This window comes from Pseudorasbora parva, chromosome 18 (genome assembly GCF_024679245.1).
Source record: "Pseudorasbora parva isolate DD20220531a chromosome 18, ASM2467924v1, whole genome shotgun sequence".
Classification (NCBI taxonomy): Eukaryota; Metazoa; Chordata; class Actinopteri; order Cypriniformes; family Gobionidae; genus Pseudorasbora; species Pseudorasbora parva.
The window spans coordinates 3,240,719-3,248,218 of NC_090189.1; positions in this window are offsets into that span (position 1 = coordinate 3,240,719).

Sequence of the window (7,500 nt, forward strand, 5' to 3'; positions counted from 1 at the left end):
AACCGAGGAAGCTGACCTGTTGCCTCGCTGTCTTATCAGGCAATGGCTTGTATGGCAGCGTTTTGTGCATGAAGGCACCTCACGAAACAATTTCGGAAAGACTTCTTAGGCAGTGTAACGGTTTAATGATTGACAGCAAAATAGAGCGAGCTTTGGTGAGAACTAAACACATATTTAATTACAGCATTAGTAATTTCTTGCTAGAAATGACATCAGAAGTGTAAAATATTGGTAAAAAAACATACATTTACACAAACTGACCAGTAAACGCAACTTTCGGACGCCATCTTATTTTCCCAGCTCAAATGTCACTGAAAGGAAAGCACAGGATTGTGGGATATCAAAGATAGCGAAGGATACATGTATGCTGCCTTCAAAAATAGATCAGATGAATGTATCTTAGTAGACAGAAAGTGAAGCAAACATTAGATTTGTAAGTGGCTCGATGCCTTCCTGCCTTCAAATGTGTCCTCTGAACTAAGGCAGCATTTTCCAGGTTTTCAAGTAGCAGGTCATCCGGTTAGTTTCCGCCTACTGTTTTTCGAATGCTATGAATTCGTATACTACTCTGTTGGCGACTGTGTACTGTTTTTCACATACTGTATAGTAGAGAAGTATTCGATTTCGGACGCAGCGTCAGTCACTATATGGAGAGCGTGAGGACGAGCAGTGTGGCGAAAAGATCATCCTTAATATCAGAAAACAAGAGTACACACACAAACTGAACTGAGACAAATGATCCGGTTGTGTTGTCTAAAAAGAGCCGGAATTCCCGTCATGGGGAAACAGCCGATCTGTCACGTGAGTTTAATGTTCGCTACGTCAGAAGTTATCCATTTCCATCTTGCGTAAAAAAAAAAATTCCACAAACTTTGGCTTTTCCATCCCTAATACGCATTAAAACAGGGTGATGGAAACATAGCTAATGTCTGAAGTGGTTCGATCTAGGATTCAGTCTCTAAACCCGCCTCTCTGAGAGCGGCTCTGCTGCGATTGGTCTGAAAGCAAAAGCTCATTATCATATGTGAATCTCAGCTCTTGACACAGTGATAGGAACAGTAAACCAGAGGTGGGCATTATGCAAATTAGTTACCTGACCTTTTACGTTGACGCACACATATGAAAGGTAATATTTGAAAAAGCATAATAGGGGCACTTTAAGTGAAACCAATGCGCATTAAAGAAGCAAATAGTGAGTGTGTGTGTGTGAAGTGTTATTTTTGAATTCTTTAAATGTGGATCACTTCGATTGTAAAAGCAGAACTAAGCTCCTGTCGATGTTTGATTGTTTCAGAGAGAATAAACTTCAGTTTCAGACATCATAATCGTGTCACATGTGCCAGTTCATATATTACATCACCACTAATGTACAGCATTTTGAACTATGATTATGACTATTTTAAAGGGATAGTTCACCTAAAAATTAAAATTAACCCATGATTTACTCTCCCTCAAATCATCCTCCTAGGTGTATGTGGCATTCTTCTTTCAGCCAAGATAGATGCTCTTTTATGATGGAGAGATGCTCTTTTATGTTGATAGATGCACTTTTATGATGGACAGATGCACTTTTATGATGGACAGATGCTCTTTTATGATGGAGAGATGCTCTTTTATGTTGATAGATGCACTTTTATGATGGATAGATGCTCTTTTATGATGGACAGATGCACTTTTATGATGGATAGATGCACTTTTATGATGGACAGATGCACTTTTATGATGGACAGATGCACTTTTATGAGGGATAGATTCACTTTTATGATGGACAGATGCACTTTTATGATGATAGATGCACTTTTATGATGGACAGATGCACTTTTATGATGATAGATGCACTTTTATGATGGATAGATGCACTTTTATGATGGATAGATGCTCTTTTATGATGGACAGATGCACTTTTATGATGGACAGATGCTCTTTTATGATGGAGAGATGCTCTTTTATGTTGATAGATGCACTTTTATGATGATAGATGCTCTTTTATGATGGATAGATGCACTTTTATGATGGACAGATGCACTTTTATGATGATAGATGCACTTTTATGATGGAGAGATGCTCTTTTATGTTGATAGATGCACTTTTATGATGGACAGATGCTCTTTTATGATGATAGATGCACTTTTATGATGGATAGATGCACTTTTATGATGGACAGATGCACTTTTATGATGATAGATGCACTTTTATGATGGAGAGATGCTCTTTTATGTTGATAGATGCACTTTTATGATGGACAGATGCTCTTTTATGTTGATAGATGCACTTTTATGATGGACAGATGCACTTTTATGATGATAGATGCACTTTTATGATGGAGAGATGCTCTTTTATGATGATAGATGCACTTTTATGATGGAGAGATGCTCTTTTATGTTGATAGATGCACTTTTATGATGATAGATGCTCTTTTATGATGGATAGATGCTCTTTTATGATGGATAGATGCACTTTTATGATGGATAGATGCACTTTTATGATGGATAGATGCTCTTTTATGATGATAGATGCACTTTTATGATGATAGATGCTCTTTTATGATGGATAGATGCACTTTTATGATGGACAGATGCACTTTTATGATGATAGATGCACTTTTATGATGGACAGATGCACTTTTATGATGGATAGATGCACTTTTATGATGATAGATGCACTTTTATGATGGATAGATGCACTTTTATGATGGATAGATGCTCTTTTATGATGGATAGATGCACTTTTATGATGGACAGATGCACTTTTATGATGATAGATGCACTTTTATGATGGATAGATGCACTTTTATGATGATAGATGCACTTTTATGATGGATAGATGCACTTTTATGATGGACAGATGCTCTTTTATGATGGACAGATTCACTTTTATGATGGACAGATGCACTTTTATGATGATAGATTCTCTTTTATGATAGATTCTCTTTTATGATGGACAGATGCACTTTTATGATGGATAGATGCACTTTTATGATGGACAGATGCACTTTTATGATGGACAGATGCACTTTTATGATGGATAGATGCACTTTTATGATGGACAGATGCACTTTTATGATGGACAGATGCACTTTTATGATGGATAGATTCACTTTTATGATGGACAGATGCACTTTTATGATGATAGATTCTCTTTTATGATAGATTCTCTTTTATGATGGACAGACGCACTTTTATGATGGATAGATGCACTTTTATGATGGATAGATGCACTTTTATGATGGATAGATGCACTTTTATGATGGACAGATGCACTTTTATGATGATAGATGCACTTTTATGATGGAGAGATGCACTTTTATGGTGGATAGATTCACTTTTATGATGGATAGATGCACTTTTATGGTGGATAGATTCACTTTTATGATGATAGATGCACTTTTATGATGGACAGATGCACTTTTATGATGGATAGATGCACTTTTATGATGGATAGATGCACTTTTATGATGGATAGATTCTCTTTTATGATGGACAGATGCACTTTTATGATGGAGAGATGCACTTTTATGGTGGATAGATTCACTTTTATGATGGATAGATGCACTTTTATGGTGGATAGATTCACTTTTATGATGATAGATGCACTTTTATGATGGATAGATTCACTTTTATGATGGATAGATGCACTTTTATGATGGATAGATGCACTTTTATGATGATAGATTCACTTTTATGATGGATAGATGCACTTTTATGATGGATAGATGCACTTTTATGGTGGATAGATTCACTTTTATGATGATAGATGCACTTTTATGATGATAGATTCACTTTTATGATGGATAGATTCACTTTTATGATGGATAGATGCACTTTTATGATGGATAGATGCACTTTTATGATGATAGATGCACTTTTATGATGATAGATGCACTTTTATGGTGGATAGATTCACTTTTATGATGGATAGATTCACTTTTATGATGATAGATGCACTTTTATGGTGGATAGATTCACTTTTATGATGATAGATGCACTTTTATGGTGGATAGATTCACTTTTATGATGGATAGATGCACTTTTATGGTGGATAGATTCACTTTTATGATGATAGATGCACTTTTATGGTGGATAGATGCACTTTTATGATGGATAGATGCACTTTTATGATGATAGATGCACTTTTATGGTGGATAGATTCACTTTTATGATGGATAGATGCACTTTTATGGTGGATAGATTCACTTTTATGATGATAGATGCACTTTTATGGTGGATAGATTCACTTTTATGATGGATAGATTCACTTTTATGATGATAGATGCACTTTTATGATGGATAGATGCACTTTTACGATGATAGATTCACTTTTATGATGGATAGATGCACTTTTATGATGATAGATGCACTTTTATGATGATAGATGATCTTTTATGATGATAGATGATCTTTTATGATGGATAGATGCACTTTTATGATGATAGATGCACTTTTATGATGATAGATGCACTTTTATGATGGACAGATGCACTTTTATGATGATAGATGCACTTTTATGATGGATAGATGCACTTTTATGATGATAGATGCACTTTTATGATGGATAGATTCACTTTTATGATGATAGATGCACTTTTATGATGGATAGATTCACTTTTATGATGGATAGATGCACTTTTATGATGGATAGATGCACTTTTATGATGGACAGATGCACTTTTATGATGGACAGATGCACTTTTATGATGGATAGATGCACTTTTATGATGGATAGATGCACTTTTATGATGATAGATGCACTTTTATGATGATAGATGATCTTTTATGATGATAGATGATCTTTTATGATGGATAGATGCACTTTTATGATGATAGATGCACTTTTATGATGATAGATGCACTTTTATGATGGACAGATGCACTTTTATGATGATAGATGCACTTTTATGATGGATAGATGCACTTTTATGATGATAGATGCACTTTTATGATGGATAGATTCACTTTTATGATGATAGATGCACTTTTATGATGGATAGATTCACTTTTATGATGGATAGATGCACTTTTATGATGGATAGATGCACTTTTATGATGATAGATGCACTTTTATGGTGGATAGATTCACTTTTATGATGGATAGATGATAGATGCACTTTTATGATGGATAGATGCACTTTTATGATGGATAGATGCTCTTTTATGATGGATAGATGCACTTTTATGATGATAGATGCTCTTTTATGGTGGATAGATGCACTTTTATGGTGGATAGATGCACTTTTATGGTGGATAGATGCACTTTTATGATGGATAGATGCACTTTTATGGTGGATAGATTCACTTTTATGATGGATAGATGCACTTTTATGGTGGATAGATTCACTTTTATGATGGATAGATGCACTTTTATGGTGGATAGATTCACTTTTATGATGATAGATGCACTTTTATGGTGGATAGATTCACTTTTATGATGATAGATGCACTTTTATGATGGATAGATTCACTTTTACGATGGATAGATGCACTTTTATGATGGATAGATGCACTTTTATGATGGATAGATGCTCTTTTATGATGGATAGATGCACTTTTATGATAGATAGATGCTCTTTTATGATGGATAGATGCACTTTTATGATGATAGATGCACTTTTATGATGGATAGATGCACTTTTATGATGAATAGATGCTCTTTTATGATGGATAGATGCACTTTTTATGACGATAGATGCACTTTTATGATGGATAGATGCACTTTTATGATGGATAGATGCTCTTTTATGATGGATAGATGCTCTTTTATGATGATAGATTCACTTTTATGATGGATAGATGCACTTTTATGATAGATTCTCTTTTATGATGGACAGATCCACTTTTATGATGGACAGATGCACTTTTATGATGGATAGATGCACTTTTATGATGGACAGATGCACTTTTATGATGGATAGATGCACTTTTATGATGGATAGATGCACTTTTATGATGGATAGATGCACTTTTATGATGATAGATGCACTTTTATGATGGATAGATGCACTTTTATGATGATAGATTCTCTTTTATGATGGACAGATGCACTTTTATGTTGATAGATGCACTTTTATGATGGATAGATGCACTTTTATGATGGATAGATGCACTTTTATGGTGGATAGATTCACTTTTATGATGATAGATGCACTTTTATGATGGATAGATGCACTTTTATGATGGATAGATGCACTTTTATGATGGATAGATGCTTTTTTATGATGGAAAGATGCACTTTTATGATGGATAGATGCACTTTTATGATGGATAGATGCTTTTTTATGATGGATAGATGCACTTTTACGATGATAGATGCACTTTTATGATGGATAGATGCACTTTTATGATGGATAGATGCACTTTTATGATGGATAGATGCACTTTTACGATGATAGATGCACTTTTATGATGGATAGATGCACTTTTATGGTGGATAGATTCACTTTTATGATGATAGATGCACTTTTATGGTGGATAGATTCACTTTTATGATGGATAGATGCACTTTTATGATGGATAGATGCACTTTTATGATGGATAGATGCACTTTTATGATGGATAGATGCACTTTTATGATGATAGATGCACTTTTATGATGGATAGATGCACTTTTATGATGGATAGATGTGGAAAAGCCAGGATATCGTTAAATCTAGCTTGATTGTTTTCGTCTGAGAGAATAATGTCACACACACCTAGGATGGATTGAGGGTGAGTAAATCATGGGGTAATTTTCATTTTTGGGTGAACTATCCCTTATATTAAAAATTTAAACCAAAAAAAATGTTCTACAGTGTCCAGCTTTTAAAATAGATTTATCAGTGGATGTTTCGATTGACAGTCTAATGGCCATCAGAAATATTCCTTAAGCAATAATTTTTGGCTGTTTTGTTTACAGTTATGACTATGAGTCTTAAATCAGGGTTATATGAGGACGACAGCTCAATACTTCACCATTAAAGATGATGTTTAAAGGGAGATTTCCTTTAGAGGTCCTTCTGAACATGATTTAAAACACAAAACGTCAATCAAAAATAACAACACGAGCCTAGTGTTATTGATAATCCATGTGCAGAGGAAGAGAAATTATCGATCACCGTTAGAGGAAAAACATCCGAAAAACATGTGCAGAATGCATACATGAAATGTATTTGCTGTTAAAATACAGCAACGTATATATATAAGGACACATTTAGTCTGTTAAGTGTGAGCATGTTCGTGCCGCTGGTCGTCTCGTGTCTTCTGTGACCTCTGACCTTTGAGGCTAAAAAGAGGGGTCAAAGTTCAAACAGAATGATGTAACGGCCCCTCGGTGTTGTGTCTCTTTAGATCGTTCACTCACTGTTTGCAGAAATGTAGAAATAATAATAATAATACGTTTTATTTATTGCACTTTACATTTGGAACAAATCTCAAAGTGCTACGGTTGAGATCATTTAAAAATAGGAAAGTATAAATAGATTTAAAAGCTAAAAGACATAAGCTCTCCCAAAAAGAAATGTTTTAAGTC